The sequence below is a fragment of the Bos javanicus genome, chromosome 9 (genome assembly GCF_032452875.1).
Source record: "Bos javanicus breed banteng chromosome 9, ARS-OSU_banteng_1.0, whole genome shotgun sequence".
In the NCBI taxonomy this organism is placed as follows: domain Eukaryota; kingdom Metazoa; phylum Chordata; class Mammalia; order Artiodactyla; family Bovidae; genus Bos; species Bos javanicus.
The window spans coordinates 5,944,513-5,967,477 of NC_083876.1; positions in this window are offsets into that span (position 1 = coordinate 5,944,513).

Below are 22,965 nucleotides of genomic sequence, written 5' to 3' on the forward strand. Positions count from 1 at the left end.
GATCTAGCCTCAATTCATGATTCCTGTTAGTATAAATACTCAAATCATTAGGATATTTCCTTTAATTTCCCCCTTTTATTTTATTTTTATTTTCATAGCAAAATCCGTATGTTCTGAAAACATTACACGATCAACTATAAAAAAGTCCTGGCACAAAATGTTAAGAGCACCAATGCTATTGTTACTGTTATAATAAAATCACAGAAAAATAAAGATTCCTTGAACATTTGTTTTATATCTGTCCCTGTAGTAGGGAATTTATATGTATTTTCTTTCTCATTTACCTGTCAATAGTCTTTTGCATAAAATACTATTATTATTATAAACCACAATTCCTGGGGAAAAATGAGATTCACAGAAAAACCAAGTGATGATCCGAGGTCAAAAAAGAAATAAAAGGCAATAAACACTTGGTGAAGTTGTTTCTCCTCCTGAACCTACATTCTTAACAGCTGTAAACATTCTTCTCTTTTTGTTCTTCCTCCTATCACTCACGTGATGCTCTGCATAGTGGTTTTTTAGTACTTATTGTGTGCAGAATTATCTAAATGAATTTAGTTATTTATTCTTTAAAACAGTCTCTGAGGAAATTGTGAGTTGAATAAACATGTCAATGTGTGTTCAGTTACACCCTCAAATAGGAATTGACTTTGTACTAGCAGCTTATAGTGCAAAATAGACATGATGGTCTTCCCTGATGGCTCAGAAGAGTCCAGAGGAATTGGTAGAATATAAAATTATACGTAGAGAAATAAATTAAAAAGTGTTAGCTGTGTGAGAATCTATCAAGGAAACACAAATGTGTAAGATAAAGAATCATGGTCACAGAAAAACACTTTAAAAAGATGGGTCAGGAAAGACTACCTGGAAAGATTTGATTTGAAAAGTAAGTGATGAGAAGCCAACAATTATCAACAGTGTAGGGAAGGGATTTCTAGATAGAGGAGAAATTATGTTTAAGGACACAGGTGAGAAAAAGAGCTGATTCTGTTCAAGAAACAGAAGTTGCCAATTTGCCTGGCACATAGTAGGTGGGGAAAGCACACAGATGAGGAAGGACCGTTGTTAGGACACAGTTTTGGCCTCAGAGGCCATCATAAAGTTTGAATTTTTCTATATGGTTCTAGGAAACCAGTGAAACATTAGACAAGTGATATCATTAATTTTACCTTTGAAGAATCAATCACTTTGATTGCCAAGTTATTGATGGAAAATGTTAATGGCAAGGCTAAGACAACATTGCCCAAGTGGCAGAATTAAGATCTAAACCCTGGTGTGAAGAAATTCCAAGTCAGCTCAAACTCAGTCAAAGTCAACACCTTCTTGACAGATAAAGATTCACTGGGAAATGTCTCCTATTTGTTTTACCACCGTTTATCTAGTTTATCATTTATTACAAAATCTAAACAAAGGAATTAAAATAATATGAGACAACCCTGGCTTCTCTATTGCAACATAGCTTAATTTTATTTTGACCTGAAATAGACTCATTGGGCTTTTTTTTTTTTTTTTCCTTTTTTCTCTTGTATATTGTGAGAATATCAATATGACATTCAAAGGATGGCCACTTGGGGGAAGCATCTATTGGTCCAAATAAGTATGGTACGTTTCATCAAGTAAATTGTAAATATAATACAAGGTTAGAATTTATTACAGAGAGTTCAATGAAAAGGCAAAGGAACCAGAGATCGAATTGCCAACATATGTTGGATCATAGAAAAAGCAAAAGAATTCTAGAAAAACATCTACTTTTTCTTCATTGTCTATATTAAAGCACTTGACTGTGTGGATCACAACAAAATATGGGAAATTGTTCAACAGATGGGAATACAGGCCATCTTACCTGCCTCCTGAGAAACTTGTATTCAGTTCAAGAAGCAACACTTAGAACCAGACATGTAACAATGAACTTGTTCAAGGAGTACATCAATGATGTATATTATCCCCTGCTTATTTAAATTCTATGGAGAGTACATTATGAGAAATGCCACACTGGATGAATCACAAGCTACAATCAAGATTGCCAAGAGGAATATCAATAACCTCAGATATGCAGATGACAACACCCTAATGTCAGAAAGCAAAGAGAAACTGAAGAGGGTCTTGATAAAGGTGAAAGAGGAGAGTGAAAAAGCTGGCTTACATGTCAACAACAACAAAAAAATAAGCTCATGGTATCTGGTCCCATAACTTCATGGCAAATAGTTGGGGAGACAACGGGAAGTGTGACTAGACTTTATATTCCTGTACTTCAAAATCACTGCAGATGGAACTGCCGCCATGAAATCAAAAGACCCTTGCTCCTCAGAAGAAAAGCTATGACAAACATAGTTCAGTTCAATCATTCAGTCAACTCCAACTCTTTGCGATCCCATGAACTGCATCACACCAGGCTTCCCTGTCCATCACCATCTCCCAGAGCTCATTCAAACTCATGTACATTGAGTCAGTAATGCCATCCAACCATCTCACCCTATGTCATCCACTTCTCCTGCTTTCAATCTTTCCCAGCATCAGAGTCATTTCCAGAGTCAATACTTCACATACAAGTATTGGAGCTTCAGTTTCAGCATTAGTTCTTCCAATGAATATTCAGGACTGATTTCCTTCAGGATTGACTGTTTGTATCACCTTGCAGTTCAAGAGACTTTCAAGAGTCTTCTTCAACACCATGGTTCAAAAGCATCAATTCTTCAGTGCTTAGCTTTTTTTATGGTCCAACTCTCACATCCATATATGACTACTGGAAAGACCATAGATTTAACTAGATGGGCCTTTGTCAGCAAAGTAATGTCTCTGCTTTTTAATATGCTGTCTAGTTAGGTCACAGACTTCCTTGCAAGGAGTAAGCATCTTTTAATTTCATAGCTGCAGTCACCATCTGCATTGATCTTGTAGCCCAGGAATATAACTCTCTCACTGTTTCCATTTTTTTTCCCCATCTATCTGTCATGAAGTGATGGGGGACCAGATGCCATGTTCTTCATTTTTTGAATGCTGAGTTTTAAGCCAGCTTTTTAACTCTTTTCTTTCACTTTCATCAAGAGGCTCTTTAGTTCCTTTTCACTTTCTGCCATAAGGGTTTCTGCTATAATGTCATTTGCCTATCTGAGGTTATTGATATTTCTCCCAACAATCTTGATTCCAGTTTGTGTTTCATCCAGCTCTGAATTTCACATAATGTACTCTACATATAAGTTAAATAATGAAGGTTGATAATATACAGCTTTCACGTACTCTTTTCCCAGGTTTGAACCAGTCTATTGCTCCATGTCCGGTTCTAACTGTTGCTTCTTGACCTGCATACAGATTTCTCAGGGGGATGGTAAGGTGTTTAGTATTCCCATCTCATGAAGAACTTTCCACAGTTTTTTTGTGATCCACATAGTCAAAGGCTTTAGTGTAGTTAATGAGACAGAAGTAGATGTGACAAATCTAGAAAACATATTCAAAAGCAGAGACATCACTTTGCCAACAAGGTCCTTATGGTCAAATCTATGGTTTTCTGAACTTAACATGTATGGATATGAGAGTTGAACCCTAAAGAATGCTTTCAAACTGTGGTATTGGAGAAGACTCTTGAAAGTCCCATGGATATCAAGGAGATCATACCAGTCAATCCTAAAGGAAATCAACCTTGAAAATTCATTTGAAGGACTGATGCTGAAGCTCCAATACTTTTCTTACCTGATGTGGAGCATCTACTCGTTGGATAAGACCATGATCCTGGGAAAGATTGAAGGCAGGAGGAGAATGGGGTGACAGAGGATGAGACAGTTGGATGGCATCACTGACTCAATGAACATGCATTTGAACAAATTCCGGGACATAGTGAAAGACAAGGAAGCCTGGTGTGCTGCAGTCACAAAGAGTCAGATATAACTGTGCAACTGCACAACAAGAATTTATTACTGTGAACTCAGTGAAATAGCAGATTAATTGCTCCAGTGTTTTATATTTCAAAAGCTTCAGTAAAGAGTGACTTGATATGAGTTCTATTTAAAAATGAATTCATGTTAATATTTTATGAAAAAAAAAAGACTTGCTACTGTAAAATACTCACTTTTTTGTATTCATATTAGGCAACTTTTACATTTTTAATAAAAGAAAAACCACCTGAAGTTATAATAAAAAATTTTGACTAAGTGATTTCAACAGTGGAACAAAAAAGAAGAATGCACAGAAACTTATTTCCTGATTAGATTAAATTTTCATGAATCTTCTCATATAAAGTATATGAAGAGTTTTCTACAATCTATTTCCTTTCACTGGGATGTAAATGATTTTACATTTCTGCTCAATAAAACTTCGTGACCCATGAATCATGTGCTTCCACTCAACCACCCTCATTATTTAAAATTGTCATTTAAGGATCACTATAGTTAATATTAATTATTGACAAAATATTTCATAGTTCTTTACTAAATTTGTTTAACAAGAATTGAGTCTTCTCTATTGTACCACGATGTTTAATAGTTTTGATTTTTTTTAATATAAATATATCAGCATGATATTAATATCAACAGAAATGAATTTATTGATTTCAAAATAATAGCCTCATGTACAAAATATTAAGCATCTAGTCACATATATTTCTCAAGTAAATACTATCAGCAGTCCTTTTGTCATTTTTCCTTCACCTGAACTTCACACATACATGATTATGCACAGAGTTGAAAATTTTTCTTTTCATAAATATCCCATGATTTTTCTTGGCTAGACATTATAGTTTATCAATTTTGTAAATAAACAAGTTGCCCTTTTCTTCACATTAACACTGTTTAGAATAAATGCTATCTGGTCCATTTGATGATGATCTTCTTAGTTCTTCTACATTTGTCAAGAGATGCCTTTCTGGAACTAAAGAGCTTCTTGATGAAAGTGAAAGAGGAGAGTGAAAAAGTTACCTTAAAACTCAATGAGACAGAAAAAGAGACACAGATGTATAGAACAGTCTTTTGGACTCTGTGGGAGAGGGAGAAGGAGAGGGTGGGATGATTTGGGGGAATGTCATGGAAACATGTACAATATCATATAAAAATGAATCACCAGTCCAGGTTCGATACAGGATCCCTGGGGCTGGTGCACTGGGATGACCTGGAGGGATGGTACAGGGAAGGAGGTGGGAGGGGGGTTCAAGATGGGGAACACGTATACGCCCGTGGTGGATTCATGTTGATATGTGGCAGAACTAATACAATATTGTAAAGTAATTTGCTTCCAAATAAAATAAATAAATTAAAAAAAAAAAAAAAACCTCAACATTCAGAAAACTAAGATCATGGCATCTAGTCCCATCACTTCATGGCAAATAAATGGGGAAACAATGGAAAGAGTGAGAGACTTTATTTTTGAATGCTCCAAAATCACTGCAGATGGTGACTGCAGCCATGAAGTTAAAAGACACTTGATTCTTGGAAGAAAAGCTATGACCAACCTAGACAGCAACTTAAAAAGCAGAGACATATGTTTCCCAACAAAGGTCCACCTAGTCAAATCTATTGTTTTACCAGTAGTCATGTATGGAGGTGAGAATTGGATCATAAAGAAAGCTGAGCACTGAAGAATTGATGCTTTTGAAATGTGGTATTGGAGAAGACACTTGAGAGTCCCTTGGACTGCAAGGAGATCCAACCAGTCGATCCTTAAGGAAGTCAGTTCTGAATAATCATTTGAAGGACTGATGCTAAAGCTGAAACTCCAAAACTTTGGCCACCTGATACGAAGAGCTGACTCATTTGAAAAGACCCTGAGGCTGGGGAAGCTTGAAGGTGGGAAGAGAAGGGGACGACAGAGGATGAGATGGTTGGTTGGATGGCATCACTGACTCAATGCACATGAGTTTGAATAAGCTTCAGGAATTGATGATGGACAGGGAAGCCTGGCGTGCTGCAGTTTATGGGGGCACAAAGAGTCAGACATGACTGATCGACTGAACTGGACTGAACTGAACAATTGTCAAGGTTTACCGTGAAACCATCCCCTCAGGGTAAGTTCAGTTCAGTTCAGTTCAGTCACTCAGTCGTGTCCGACTCTTTGCGACCCCCATGAATCGCAGCATGCCAGGCCTCCATGTCCATCACCAACTCCCGGAGTTCACTCAGACTTATGTCCATTGAGTCAGTGATGCTATCCAGCCATCTCATCCTCTGTCGTCCCCTTCTCCTCCTGCCCCCAATCCCTCCCAGCATCAGAGTCTTTTCCAATGAGTCAACTCTTCACATGAGGTGGCCAAAGTATTGGAGTTTCAGCTTTAGCATCATTCCTTCCAAAGAAATCCCAGGGCTGATCTCCGTCAGAATGGACTGGTTGGATCTCCTTATGGTCCAGGGGACTCTCAAGAGTCTTCTCCAACACCACAGTTCAAAAGCATCAATTCTTTGGCACTCAGCCTTCTTCACAGTCCAACTCTCACATCCGTACATGACCACAGGAAAAACCATAGCCTTGACTACGCGGACCTTTGTTGGTAAAGTAATGTCTCTGCTTTTGAATATGCTATCAAGGTTGGTCATAACTTTCCTTCCAAGGAGTAAGCGTCTTTTAATTTCATGGCTGCAGTCACCATCTCTAGTGATTTTGGAGCCCCCAAAAATAAAGTCTGATACTGTTTCCACTGTTTCCCCATCTATTTCCCATGAAATGATGGGACTGGATGCCATGATCTTCATTTTCTGAATGTTGAGCTTTAAGCCAACTTTTTCACTCTCCTCTTTCACGTTCTTCAAGAGGCTTTTTAGTTCCTCTTCACTTTGTGCCATAAGGGTGGTGTCATCTGCGTATCTGAGATTATTGATATTTCTCCCGGCAATCTTGATTCCAGCTTGTGTTTCTTCCAGTCCAGCGTTTCTCATGATGTACTCTGCATATACGTTAAACAAGCAGGGTGACAATATACAGCCTTGACATACTCCTTTTCCTATTTGGAACCAGTCTGTTGTTCCAAGTCCAGTTCAAACTGTTGCTTCCTGACCTGCATACAGATTTCTCAAGAGGCAAATCAGGTGTTCTGGTATTCCCATCTCTTTCAGAATTTTCCACAGTTTATTGTGATCCACACAGTCAAAGGCTTTGGCATAGTCAATAAAGCAGAAATAGATGTTTTTCTGGAACTCTCTTGCTTTTTCCATGATCCAGCACATATTGGCAATTTGTTCTCTGATTCCTCTGCCTTTTCTAAAACCAGCTTGAACATCAGGAAGTTCACGGTTCACGTATTGCTGAAGCCTGGCTTGGAGAATTTTGAGCATTACTTTACTAGCATGTGAGATGAGTGCAATTGTGCAGTAGTTAAGTTTTATCATCATAAATATGAAAAACTTATGCTTGTCTTCTGAATGTGTTAGCTTATGATGTATGTGTGTACATATGCACATGTGTACACACACTTACATTTACATATATAGGTACATTTTTCCTTATGCCACTTTTATTAAGTGAACATAATTATTATCTCATTTCATTTTCCTTCCTATGTAGAAATTCTACATTGATTCTCTCAATACTTTGTAATAAACTTCTCAAATCTATCATATGAGAAATCAGTGTACTGGAATAAAGGGAAAAATTTTCTATAGAGTGAAAACATCTTTGTCATTGTTCAGTCACTCAGTCGTGTTCCACTCTTTGCACTCCATGGACTGCAGCACGCCCAGCTCATCTATCCTTCACTATCTTCTGGAGTTTGCTCAAACTCGTGTCCACTGAATCTGTGATGCCATCTAATCATCTCAAAGTGTCTCCTTCTCCTACTTTCAATCTTTCCCAGAATCAGGGCCCTTTCCAATGAGTCAGCTCTTGGCATCAGGTGGCCAAAGTATTAGAGCTTCAGCTTAGTATCAGTCCTTCCAATAAATATTCAGGGTTGATTTCCCTTAATATTGACTCATTTGGTCTCCTTTATGTTTAAGGGATTCTCCAGAGTCTTTAGCACCACACTTTGGAAGCATCAGTTCTTTGGCCCTCAGTTAAAACTAAGATTCAAAATAAAAACCAAACATTTAAAATGTATTAGGTACTAGCAAAAAGGATAGTAGAAGATGTAAAAAACTGAAATTGATATAGCTCTCACTCATTTTATGATCTGTGACCAGAACAATAATATTTGAAAAGAACAAGAGAATATTGGAATTAAAGATACAATTCCTTATGAACCAAACTTCTAAAATGGAACATAATTTTTATGGAAACAATTCTGTGTTTGGCGAAGAAATGGCTGAATAAATGATATTTAATTGCATAGACTATGTTTCCATAAAATATTGATACAATCAAGTATTAAAAATATGGGCAAGTGATTTAATATATTCATTTATGACTCCTAGTAACAAACCCATGTGTGTGTGCTTGTGTGTGTGTGTGTGTGTGTGTGTGTGTGAGTAGAGTAGATAGTCAAATAAGGGAGTAAATAATTACTGAAATAATTAAAGATCAATTACAACCTAATCTCAAGATAGGACTCTGGAAGTATCATTTGACTATTCTTCTATTAATTAAAATGAAGCCTGAATAGTAAAGTTTAGTTATCTACTTGACTTACTTGGTATTTAATTTTTAAAAGATAATTATTGCAGCATTAACTCATACCTATATTAGATATACATCACATTTAAAATATGTTTAATACATTTGCTAATTGTTTTCAACAGTTTTCATGGTGTTTATATATGTCTATTTGTTCACATATCACTTTACATATAATATGTGATATTTATATATTTCAAGTTTTACCTTTGTTATGTTTGTGAAGAACAAAAGAATTAAAAATGTCTTTATGATTTAGTCTATAAAAATTTAATAAATATATTACTATTAGTCAAAATTTTAATCACAAAAGATTTTGGGTGTCAGGCACATAAAGAAACCTTTTGAACACCAGAAATTATTCACCACTTCTTTTTCTTTTCCAAGAATATAATGTGAACATTCTGAAGGAGTTGACTATTGTGGTACCTCTGTAAAGAGTATATTTAATTTGATTTGAAAATCAACATTCAATAGTCCTTTCATCTCCAATTTAATTAAGAGATCCTAGTTTTTAAACTTTTCTTCTATGCTGAGAGCATATTTTATTTATTCTTATCTAATAGTTCTGAAGCCAATAAGAACAAAAAATCAATTTACCATTGGTATCTAGTTCCTAATTCTGAGGCAGTAAGAGGGAATATTTAGACAGTTTTAGAAAGGAAGGGAGAACTATGCTTGCTAATCGGAGCCATTCACTCATTTATTCAAAATATAGCTACTGGTGTCATCTGTTCCAAATAATGAGATAGAGCAGTGACTATCTTTGCTTTTACTGAGTTTCTCTTCTGTTGAGACATATAAACTTCATAAGCAGATAAATTCATATTAACATATATTATGCCATGAAGAAAGATAATAAGTGATAAGGGGAAAGCTGTGTGTAGGGGAGGACTCTCTGAGCAACATCATAAGGCAGACACCTCAGGAAAATGGGGGAATGGGCCAGGACAGGTTTAGAGGACCGACACATGTAAGACAGAAGAAACCAGCGTGGTCTTTTCTAAGGTCAGCAAGAAGCAGTGTCTCAGGGGAAGAGCTGTAGAGATGAAGTTAGATGGATAGGCAGGGCCCTTGGTGATGGGAGCCCACTAAAAACCTTGAGCATGGCAGTGTTACAACCAGTTATCATTTGCAAATATCATTTTATTTGCCATTTGGAAAATAACTGCAGATAATTGAAAATCAAAACAAGGGGACTTCATCAGAATGTACTATAGTAGTCACTTTTCCCTATGATAGCTTCTACCATCTTGTATCAGGTTTGGACAGACCTCAAAACCTGATATGAGAAGCTCAGGGATTGCAACTCACTGGTCCTGCCAGCTACCAGGGCAGGGTAAAAGGATCAGTATTTCAGCACATCTGTAACCATTCCCAGCCCATGTACATTGATACCAGATTTAAGAAATTCTGGCTTAGCTGATAATGAAGGTGCTAAGAAGTAATGAAATTTGGGATATATTTTAAAGAAGCAAACAGAAGTTAATAATAAATTTGGAGTACGGGATTAACATAAATACACTAATGTATATACTATATATAAAACAGGTAAATAAGGACAGAGAACTGTACCTAGTATCTTGTAATGACCTATAATAGAAAACAATACCAAAAAAAGAATATTTAAATATATGTATAACTGAATCGGACTTCCCAGGTAGGCTAGTGGTAAAGAACTTGCCTGTAATGCAGAAGACATAATGGGACATGGGTTTGATCTCTGGGTCAGGAATATCTCCTGGAGGAGAACCTGAAAACCCACTCCAGTATTCTTGCCTGGAGAATTCCATGGACAGAAGAGCCTGATGGGCTACAGTGCATAGGGTCTCAAAGAGTCAGACATAAAAAAAAAAAAAAAAAAGAGTCAGACATGGCTGAAGAGATTCAGCACAGCACATAACTGAATCACTGGTATACATGTGAAACTAATGCAACATTATGAAATAGATAGCTAGTGGAAGCTGCTATATAACACAGGTAGCTCATCTCTGCTCTGTGATGACCTAGAGGGGTGGGATGGGAGGGAGGCAGAAGAGGCAGGATATATATATATATATATATATATATATATATATATATAGCTAATTCACTTTGTTGTATGTTGTAAAGAGGGTATACTTCAATAAAAACAAAAAAAAATGTAAATCTACTATACTTCAGTAAAAAAATTATATAAAGTGTGAGGAAAGGAATGAAAGTCATGAAGTAAAAAAGAAATAACAGAAGAAATTACTGATGGATTCACACAGAACAAGAATGAGAGAGAGAAGTTAAAGAAGACTGCAGGTCTTGGGCCTGAACAATCTTTAATAAGAGATATCCATTGTTGACCTGAGAGCACTTCAAGGGAGTAAATCAGAGTTCTATCTTAATAAAGTAAAGATTATTAGACTTTTAAGGGAGATTTCCCATGGTAGTTAGATGTGGATCAGGGAAGATGGATAATTGAATTGAAATCATCGGCATATGTATATATATGAATCTATGGGACTGAATGAAATCAATCTGAGTTTGACCAATATCAAATGATCCCTAAACCTGTCTGGTATCACCTACTCATGCATGCTCTGCTGCTGCTGCTGCTAAGTTGCTTCAGTCGTGTCCGACTCTGTGCGACCCCATAGACGGCAGCCCACCAGGCTTCCCCGTCCCTGGGATTCTCCAGGCAAGAACACTGGAGTGGGTTGCCATTTCCTTCTCCAATGCATGAAAGTGAAAAGTGAAAGTGAAGTTGCTCAGTCGTGTCTGACTCTTCGCAACCCCATGGACTGAAGCCTACCAGACTCCTCTGTCCATGGGATTTTCCAGGCAAAAGTACTGGAGTGGGGTGCCATTGCCTTCTCCGCATGCATGCTCAGTCATGTCCAACTCTTTGTGACCCAATGGAATGTAACCCGATAGACTCTCTGTCCATGGAATTTTCCAGGAAAGAACACTAGAGTAAGTTAGATTGCCATTTCCTACTCCAGGGGATCTTCCAGACCCTGGGATTGAAGCTGCATCTCTTGATTGAAGCTGATCTCTTGTATTGGGGGGCAGATTCTTTACCACTGAACAGCCACTTAGTCCTGACTGCCTCTGGTGTCACCTAGGATATTACAAAGCATCACTAGGTCATACCCAGAGCTTCTAAGCTAATTGACCTGTAAATAGAGTCCAGGCATCTGTATTTAGTAAATCACTGCAATGAATTCTAAAGTATAGCCACTGGATTATGGAGAAACTCACTGGTATGAGTGATAAAGATGGTAATAGTGAGGTATCTTGGAGGACTCACTTTTACCCTCTTTATCATTCATACAGTGAGACACAAAGAAATGATCTAGAGAACATGACTATGAAATAGTTACCTGTGAGGGAAAAGAGTTTGGTCTGAAGTGCGTTCACTTGGCAATGAAGAACGCCTTCCACAGGAGAGAGGGGAAACTTTATCCAATGCATTTGTGAAGTGGAGTCATGGAACTGCTGAGAAGTTTACATTCTAGTTGGGGAGACAAAGAGTAAAGAGACAACTGCTCTACTGTGTGGTCAGTGGGTGATCAAGTTCAAAGATGAGGTGTTCCTCCTTCAGCCTTGAGGAATCGGAAATCACCCAGGAAGAGGGACTACTAGCTGGAAAATGAAGGAGCACAAGTTATGATTTGGTCGTAGATTGTGGAGAAGTTTCCAGGGGTGGGGGTAGGGGGCATTGTCATGTAAGGATGAAAGTGAAAAGTGAAGGTAAAAGTGAGGTCGTGTCCAACTCTGTGATTCCATGGACTGTAGCTTACCAGGCTCCTCTGTCCCTGGGATTTTCCAGGCAAGAGTACTGGAGTGGGTTGCCATTGCCTTCTCCAGGTGATCTTCCCAACCCAGGGATTGAACCTGGGTCTCCCGCATTGTAGGCAGACTCTTTACTGTCTGAGCCACCAGGGAAGTCCATATAAAACAGAAATTCTGGGAGCTGCAAGCAGTTGAATATCTTTATAGTGTACAGTGATTTGAAGAGTGGCAAGAGACAGGACAGAAAGAATAAAAGGCTAAACCCTGATTTCAGAATCCTTTGTATTCAGTGTGCCATGACAATGGGTTTGGTTGAGTTATCACAGAGAAATCAGGAGTCACTAAGGATGACCCAGAGGGATGGTATGGGGAGGGAGGTGGGAGGGGGGTTCAGGATTGGGAACACGTGTACACCTGTGGTGGATTCATGTTGATGTATGGCAAAACAAATACAATATTGTAAAGTAATTAGCCTCAAATTAAAATAAATAAATTAAAAAAATACTATCATCAAAAATCATTAAATAAATGTTAAAATATGCACTGTGAAATAAAAAGTCATCAATGTTATCAATTCAAGTTTTCATAGTTATCTGTTTAAGTATATACTGGATCATACATTCTGTAATTTTTTTACAGTGTTGTTTCCTAATTATTTTACAAACATCTCTCAACCACTAATATCATGTTACCACTTAAAAAAAAAAAAAGTTCCTTATTTGATTAGTTTTGATCTTGGGTGTCTCTTCCTGTATTTATTGACCAGTGAAATGCCTTTTGTGAATTAACTGTTTGTATCCTTGGCCAATTTTTCTTCTGTGGTATTTCTCTACTTTTCATTGATTTGAGAGCATGGTTACATATTAAATTTTAGTTGTCAAATATTTTTAAAGATTTTCTCATGTCTTGTCTGCCTTTTAGTTTTTGTTTGATAGATGGATGGGTAGATGGATATCATATTTAAACATGTTTTAAGAAATGGAGAGCAGAATCTCCATTCAATGTTGTTGTCTGATTATATGCTCTCTCCAAGATCTGGTTTGGTGGAAGAGATTTCTTTGTCTAAGCCCAAGGTTCAACCACATCCATGACTGATCAGTAGAGAGGAAGAAAGGCCAAGTGGTCTGCCTTTCAGGTGCCATCACATTCCAGAGCTCCCTGTGGGCTTGCTTTTATCTACAGGACTCTTCCTTTGAATAGTCCCACCCTCCTTATTAACCTGCAGGTGTTAATCCCCACAGCCCTCTCAGTATGCTCCCTGAATACAGATTTTTCACAGAGTTTAAACTAATACATCTTTAATTCTGAGCAGTATCTTTGTGGAGAGAAAGTATATATCTTTATGCATGCATACTTTTTTCCTACCTGAGAGGTTATACTTTTAAACATAACATTATTTTCTAATTTTTAAATAAATATTTAAAACTATAATGCATCATTTTAAAACATTCTTGAAGATGCCATATTTGTGATAAAATAAATTGGAAATCCCTCAAGTCTTGTTTCTAGATGTGATTTTCCCCAATTGACTTTGGTACATGTTTCTCATTATCACTGTTACTATTAATTTATAGCAGAATGTGTTGTTTAATAATGCAAATCTATATTGTAGTGATAAATTCAGGACACTTATACTTGCAGTTGAGTTTTGGAAAATTTTGTCAAAGAATCACTGCAAAAAAAAAAAAAAGGAAATGAGTATTAGTCACAGCAATTTCTTTGAAATTGTACATTAATTTGGGTAGATTTGATTATTTTTGAAAAATATTTAATTTCACATGAGAAACATGCATTAACTATTTTGTACTTGCTTTCTTTCCAAGTCCCTCACTGAAACAAAGTAGTTTCCATAATGTGAATTCACATATATCTTGTGGCATTTCTTTCCCAGTATCTTATTATTTCCACTTGGTATCAGTTCAGTTCAGCTCAGTCGCTCAGCCGTATCTGACTCTTTGCAACCCCATGGACTGTAGCATACCAGGCCTCCCTGTCCATCACCAATTCCTGGAGTTTACTGAAACTCATGTACACTGAGTCAGTGATGCCATCCAACCATCTCATCCTCTGTCGTCCCCTTCTCCTCCTGTTTTCAATCCTTCCCAGCATCAGATTCTTTTCAAATGAGTCAGTTCTTCGCATCAGGTGGTCAAAGTATTGGACATTCAGCTTCAACATCAGTCCCTCCGGTGAATATACAGTACTGGTTTCCTTTAGGAAGGACTGGTTGGATCTCCTTGCAGTCCAAGGGACTCTCAAGAGTCTTCTCCAACACCACCATTCAAAAGTATCAATTCTTCAGTGCTATGCTTTCGTTATTGTCCAACTCTCACAATCATACATGACTACTGGAAAAAACATAGTTTTAACTAGATGGACTTTTGTTGGCAAAATAACATCTCTGCTTTTTAATATGCTGTCTAGGTTGGTCATAACTTTTCTTCCAAGGAGTAAGCATCTTTTAATTTCTTGCTTACAGTCACCATCTGCAGTGATTTTGGAGCCCCCAAACAAAACTGTTTCCATTGCTTCCTCATTGATTTGTCATGAAGTGATGGGACCAGATGCCATGATCTCAGTTTTCTGAATGTTGAATTTTACTCCAACTGTTACACTCTCCTCTTTCACTTTCATCATGTGGCTCTTTAGTTCTTCTTTGTTTTCTGCCATAAGGGTTGTATCATATGCTCATCTGAAGTTATTGATATTTCTCCCAACAATATTGATTCTAGCTCGTGCTTCATCCAGCCCAGCATTTATCATGATGTACTCTGCATATAAGTTAAATAAGCAGGGTGACAATATACAGCCTTGATGTACTCCTTTCCCGATTTGGAACCAGTCTGTTGTTCCATGTCCAGTTCTAACTGTTGCTTCCTGACCTGCATATAGGTTTTTCAAGAGGCAGGTCAGGTGTTCTGATATTCCCATTTCTTGAAGAATTTTCCAGTGTGTTGTGATCCAGACAGTCAAAGACTTTGGCATAGTTGATAAAGCAAAAGTAGGTGTTTTTCTGGAACTTTCTTGCTTTTTTGATCATCCAGCGGATGTTGGCAATTTGATCTCCGGTTCCTCTGCCTTTTCTAAATCCAGCTTGAACATCTGGTAGTTCACAGTTCACATTTTGTTGAAGCCTGGCTTGGAGAATTTTGAGTATTACTTTATTAATGTGTGAGATGAGTGCAATTCTGGGATAGTTTGAAGATTCTTTGGCATTGCCTTTCTTTGGGATTGGAATGAAAACTGACTTTTACCAGTCCTGTGGCCACTTGCTCAATCTTCCAAATTTGTTGGCATATTGAGTGCAGAACTTTGACAGCATCATCTTTAAAGGTTTGAAATAGCTCCACTTAATTCCATCACCTCCACTAGCTTTGTGTTCGTAGTGATGCTTCCTAAGGCACACTTGACTTCGCATTCCAGGATGTCTGGCTCTAGGTGAGTGATCACACCATCGTGATTATTGGGGTTTTGAAGATCTTTTTTGTATAGTTCTTCTGTGTATTCTTGCCACCTGTTGTTAATATTTCTGCTTCTGTTAGGTCCATACCATTTCTGTCCTTTATTGTGCTCATCTTTGCATGAAATGTTCCCTTAGTATCTCTAATTTTCTTAAAGAGATCTCAAATCTTTCCCATTTTATTGTTTTCCTCTATTTTTTTGCACTTAGTAGAGGAAATCTATTCATGTTTTACTGTTCTAAAAAGGCAGTTTTCTGTGTTGTTTTCTTGGTTCAAAAGATTTTTAAACTGTTTTTCTTGAGTTTTAGAGGTAGATAATTTGAGTTTTATTGGGGATTTTTCCATTATTGAGAACACTAAAGAAATTTCTAAATAAATGAATTAAGCAATTATACTCTTCTCCTATTTTTTCAAACATGAAATATTTAGGTTTATTCATTATTTTATTGCATTATTTATCATTTTATTATATTATTATATATTTTTTCCTATTTTGGATTACTGTATTTTGTAATTCTAGTACTATACTTGAAAATATAATCATTATCAGGGTAAATTTGTAATAGTTTTAATGTGATGAAAAATATTCTTTACATCTATTTAATAAAAAGAAAACAATCAAAAGTTAATGCTTTTTCTTAAATTTACTTCTACATTTCAGTCTAGATGTATTATTTTGATAGCTTTACAACTTCCCTAACCTGGTAATTGTTTATTTTCTTTTAGAAGGTAAAAGTGAAGTTGCTTCAGTCGTGTCCGACCCTTAGCAACCCCATGGACTGCAGCCTACCAGGCTCCTGCGTCCATGGGATTTTCCAGGCAAGAGTACTGGAGTGGGTCGTTATTTCCTTCTCCAATGCATGAAAGTGAAAAGCAAAAGTGAATTCGCTCAGTTGTGTCTGACTCTTAGCGACCCCATGGATTGCACCCTACCAGGCTCCTCCATCTGTGGGATTTTCCAGGCAAGAGTACTGGAGTGGGGTGCCATTGACAAAACTGGAATGGCTTTAACGCAGAAACCAAAGGGTTTCCAATGCCCATGGATAAAGATTTGCCCAAGCAAATTCTAGAGGACATGTACATAATTTTAAGAAGTGAGCTGCAAATGCAAGAGAGTTTGGGTCCCATTAATGTGCACCTTAAACACAGAAGTTTCATAAACATTCTTGAAAAACACCTGCTTCTCTTTTCCAGGTACTTGCAACCTCAAATAAAGCAGCACAGAAACCCAGCACAGGAAGAGTTGGCAGGCAGCTGAGTTTTCTCTGAAAGGATACCTGGACCAGAAAGTCTTGGTTCTACCCTATCTGACAGGGATCTCTGCATACCTGTGTACAGGGGCTCTGTGAGACACGCAGGTGAGCAAGGAAGGCCGATGGAGACAGTCATGAAGCCTAGTAGCAAAACCTGGGTCATCCTTTCCTTGATTTCCTGTGCTTGTTTTTTACCCAGAAAGGGGCATCTCCACTAGCCCCTGATCTAAGCCTTGCAAAGCCCTCTTTGTTCTAGGACCCCCACAGCTGTCTGCCCCTGCATGTACTTCTCTTCACCACTAGAGACCACCTAAAATGAAACCACCACAGATTCCAAACCAAAAACACCTAACACATATATTGTAAAAATTTCAGATAAAATAAATCATATCTTCTCAAAGTTTGGTGGGTTTCTTCTTATTGTTCCTGAGAATGCTTTATAAGCAGCAACAGACTTGAAAGGTTATTAGCTGCTATGGTTGGTTTTCCTTCTAAGGTCCTGAGTCAACCAAAAACCAAAATGAAATAAGTATACAAAAAACCCTGGAATTGAAGGTAGTAAGTTCAATTTGATAATTTTTCTGTGAATTTTGATTGTATAATTCAAAACTGAATTATATCATCATTTTTATTTTCCTACATGTGTTTGGTTAAATACCAAGACTTAAACATTGTTAAGCTTATCATTGGTGATTATATACCTAAAATTCCAGGAGTTAGGCTACATAAAATTTAACTTATTTAGCATATGGTATATTAATTTCCATACATAATATATTAATTTGTACCTAACATACATTGTTTGTAGAAAAAAAAATGAGCTGTGTGTCATGTTTAATGTTTTGTGACATATCAGTTAATACAGGAAAAATTTTGTGTGATGGGTCATTTGGAAAGAAGTAAATAGATTTGTATGCATGATGTTGTGGTCAGCATGAAGCATTTATTATTTTTATGAGAATTATATTGGCCTGATGAAATGAAAATAACCCTGATATTAAACTGTAATGAATCTAGCCACTATAATATTTTTCTTCCTTTGAAATATGCAAATACAAAGGTCAATGTTAGGTCAGGTTCATCATTATTAAAGAATTCCAACTGAAAAATTTGTAAAATTTATTTTTTAATTTTACTCTTTTCACTAAGAGATTCACACCATTAGGGAAGGAATCCGATATACACTTGGCATTTACTTGATTTATCTTTTCCTGTCATTCAAGATTATACCAATGGTGAAATTTAGTCCTGGTCACTGGAGTCATAGAAATACAACCTGAAAAATGTTGCACCAAATTGCTGAGCTCATGTCTCCTATATAAAGGGCTTTTTTATGAATGTCTTTTTACTTCTATTAAATGGGTAAGATTTATAAAGACAACATTGTTGTTGTTGTTGAGTCGCTAAGTCATGTCTGATTCTTTTCAGACCCTATGGACTATAGCCCATCAGGCTCCTTTGTCCATGGCATTTCCCAGACAAGAATACTGGACTGGGTTGCCATTTTCTTCTCCAGGGGATCTTCCCAATACAGGTAGTGAACATGCATCTCCTGCATTGTAGGTGGATTCTTTACTGCTGAGCCACTGGGGGAGCCCAAAGACAATATGTAAAGGTTGAAATAACTGTTCCTTTCATATGAAAAGAGTTAATGGAAGAAGCAGCGCTATTTCTCCCTCCCTGGTTCTGTTGCATGTGTCTATCACTGTGGAATAAGCCAGTAGTCAGGGATGATCAAACAGATTTTCTCCCTCTCTGCACTCATTTCCAGTAGGGCTATGGCATAGAATGGGACACTTTATACTGATCACTTTCATTTAGTTTCTTTTCTGAGCCAATATAATGCATTTAAACTGAGAGAATATCTTTAAAGAAACTAATAAATCATGTATATCATCTACAGAAAAGAAAACTTCTGGAATATTAAAACTGGAAGTTTCACAATGGCACACTTAATTAATTCAGAAAATTACAAATAATGTTCTTATTTCTAAAGTGCTTGCAATTTCATCAACCTGCATATATTTACACATGTGGAATACTTTTAACTTATGAAAGAGAGGCTGTAGAGATATAACTTCTTCTGTCTCCAATTATGGGCTGATGGAAATCACCTTGACAAGAAAAGAAAGTAATAAAGGGAGTAATATGCCTACAGATTCTGTAGTCACTGACCTAGGAAATACTTATTGCAGATTGGCTGTTTAACAAATGCTATGCTCAATCTGTGAACATAAAGAATCCAGCTACCACTCTGTACTTCTGCACTTAATATGGGCAGGCACAGTCCTATATACATTTTACCAAGATTGTTTCACTGATCTTCACAGCAACAATGTGGTACTGGCAAAATTATTATAGATAGAGGGAGATATTGAGTGGCTTTAGATAAATAGGAAAACAACCATAGAGGGGTAAAATAGCAATAATATACTCAATGCTATGATCTATAAATTCATTATCTATGACATCTGGACTATACTTCCAATATAAGACTACAAAGGTTTTAATATGTTTTGGTCCTTTTCATTGCCTCTGACTGAATGGTTATAGAATTAAAGAGTGTTCCTGTAAGTGAAATATTTTGCATCTTCTCTTTTTCATTTTTCTCATGTTATTGTTCTTTTACCAGGATGAGAGTTCAGAAGTTACATACTTGATTTCCTTGTTTATTAAAACTTTTGATGTATGTGCATTGTGTATACATATGTGTGTATGTGTATGTATGTATGGCACACAATGAAGGATTAATAAATGGTGCATAGTATGTATACATGTGCAAGGATGTGTATATATATACACACACATATGTATATATTTCTTCTGATTAAAATGATAGGTATCTCATAAAATCTAATAATGACAAGATATATATCAAAATATATATTTGATTCTATATTTAAATACATAGAGATAGAAAATAACTCTTACTAGGCTTTGTCTTTGATAAGCTCTCTGAAGAAGACAACACATTTCCTGGGGTAACATAGTGGTTGGGATTTTCTCATCTCTCGTCCTCAGTCTTCTGCAACCAATTGATCACCTCAACAAAAGAGTTTCTTATGTTGCAAAATTTAAATTCCCTTTACACATAGAGACACACATGTGTGCACAAGTAACCTAACATACTCAGTTTAAAAGAGAAATAAACATAGCTTCTAGCATGCTTGTCATAAGATCATCACCAGTTCCCCTTGTCTCCATGATTAGTCAGAGATATATGTGACTTTGGTAAGACTGGAAGGGGCAGTGGCCTAGAAAGGCAGCTAATAGTAATCTTTTGAGTCAAAGGAGTCTGGCTAAAAATCTCAATTTCTCTTAGTTTGAGTTACTTATCTACTATGAATCTATTTTCTTATTTTTATGAGAATATTGAGGGTTTTTTTTGAGACTTAAATAACGTAATGTAAGTAAAATGCTAAGTAGACTGCCTGGCACATAATGAGGGCTCAATAAATGGTTGCAATTAGGACTTTTATTGACATTATAAAACAGCCTTGCTGATGGTTTTGAGAATCATTAATAGCTACAGAGCAATGCTCACAGTTAACAGTCAGGTCGCTCCCAGGATCAAATGAGACAAATGTTCATAAAATACTTCACTCAGGACCTGGCACATTTACCAGTCCTTTTCTCTTCCTGCCTTTTAATCTACATCTAAGGGAGAACACAGAATAATGTGTTACTATATCCAAATTTTGAAGAGAAAATGATCATATTATTTTTATTGCAATCATTTCACAGCTTTGATCAAAACTGATATCATGAAATAATAGAAAAATATTCCTTTTCTGAGTTAGCATATTGCTTGGATTCAATAAAGGATTATTAAATGATTTACATGAGTTTTTTTAATGATATGAAAGAAGGCATAAAAGTATTTGCTACTCTTTTTAAATCAAAATTTGGTTGACATGAAGCCAATTTTCCTTGTTGTTTATTGTCTTTTAAAACATTTATTCTATAATAGCTAAATGTGAATGCATTAGTAAGATAAAATATCCTTGATATCTTCTCAAGCATTTCAGTTTTGTACTGTCTTTAAAAATATGATTTTTGTGAATTTTTTCTTACTTTCTAGTTTTTGCTCAGTGTTAACCTATTGCAATCTGACATATTTCAAGTCTTCAATCAATTTTTAAAAATCATTATGCTTACAGCAATATATATCAAAAATAGTTACTAATTGTTTGCATGAGAAAAAAATCAACATTAGATTAACATTTCTTATAAAACATGTCAAGTTTTATGTTCTTGAACTCATTTAGCTATTTTTACTTATCTGTTCATTTTAAGATGAGTTAGTTGATGATGTAAAAGAGCCATGCTAATCTGAAGATAAATACCATAGAAAAATAATGTTAAAAATTATAATTTTGATTAAGAAAATCCAATATATTTACTTTTACCTCATTATGACAGCTAATAACTAAATGGCCCATAGTTTGTGTACTTTTAGTATGCAGATGGGAGATTAGAGGTCTGACAAAGCATGTTTAAACAATAATTTAATAAAAATAATAAACATCAAAAATACTTCTATATTTTACATCGTGTAGTTCATGCTGACAAAGAATAAGCTTTAATGTCCTTCAACACACACACACATTCATACATACACATGTTCATTATTCCATTATTCTATCCATGTTCCAGTTTTAAGAAAACTAACTTTGGGCACCTGATGCAAAGAATCAACTAATTAGAAAAGACCCTGATGCTGAGAAAGATTGAAGGCAGGAGAAGGGGACAGTAGAGGATGAGATGGTTGGATGGTGTCACCGACTCAATGGGTTTTAGCAAACTCTAGGAGATGGTGAAGGACAGAAAATCTTGGCATGCTGTAGTCCATGGGGGTCGCAAAGAATTGGGCATGACTGAGTAACTGAACAACAACAAATTTCCCTTAGTATAAAGACAGTGCTAAAGATTGTTGAAAACACCACTTTGCAATCTTTCAATTTTATTTTCTTTATTATCACATCTTCAGGGGAGGATGAAACAAGCAATATTTTTTAAGCTAAATGTATATTTAGCCATGTTTCTTCCCTCTCCTTCTTTGCTTACGAACATATAAATAAGTTTTGCAGAATTTTGTGAACTCCTCATCTCTTGCTGAATAAATTAAAAACTGCTCATTTAATATTATACCTTACTGTTTTCCCTTTGAGTAAAAAACAACCAAGTATGAATTACTAGTGTTAAGATGCATTCAATGAGCACTTTAAAAGTTTAGTTTTTTCTTCCTGGCATGTGATAATATGTTATTCTCAGTATAAAATCCTCCAGATATAATATCAAAGAATAACAGAGAAGTTAGTAGAAGTAGTAAAAAGTAAGGTCTCTACAGCAATAATGAATACATCAAGAGTAGGAATCTAAGAATTTGATTACCAGATTGAACTTTTAGTGTTTTCCAGCCTGATGGACTATCTCTAAGCCACATAGATCTCATGGGAAACATTATCGCATAATACACTTGTCACAAAATTAAGTTTTTAAGCAATTTTTGAAAATACAAACTCAAATTGTTTTGCATAGAAATCTATTGTTTCTTTATAAGCCATGACTTTTTGCTAAAATCTTTACAAACACTCTCTGTATTTTAAGCCCTTATAATTTGAAAGTGTTCAGAAAGGAGATTTTGTTACTGGGAAGTAATACAGTTCAATGCTTTAAAACAAATACAATTTAAGAACCTGCTTTACAACGAGCATTTTGAATTGAAAGTCAATCATCACAAAATCACTCTTTACCAAGTATTTTTCTATTTAGTTGTTCTCCTTTTACCTTTCTTACCACTCATCTTAGTTTGTGAAAGATTCATCAGTCAGCTTCACAGGATCTAGCTGAACAGTTGGGATGAAACTTACTTCCCAAGAGAATTAACTTGGACATCTTATTGTATGAGATAATTGGTGAATTTAGTTAACTCTCCATTTTAACTGATATAGATGAACAGA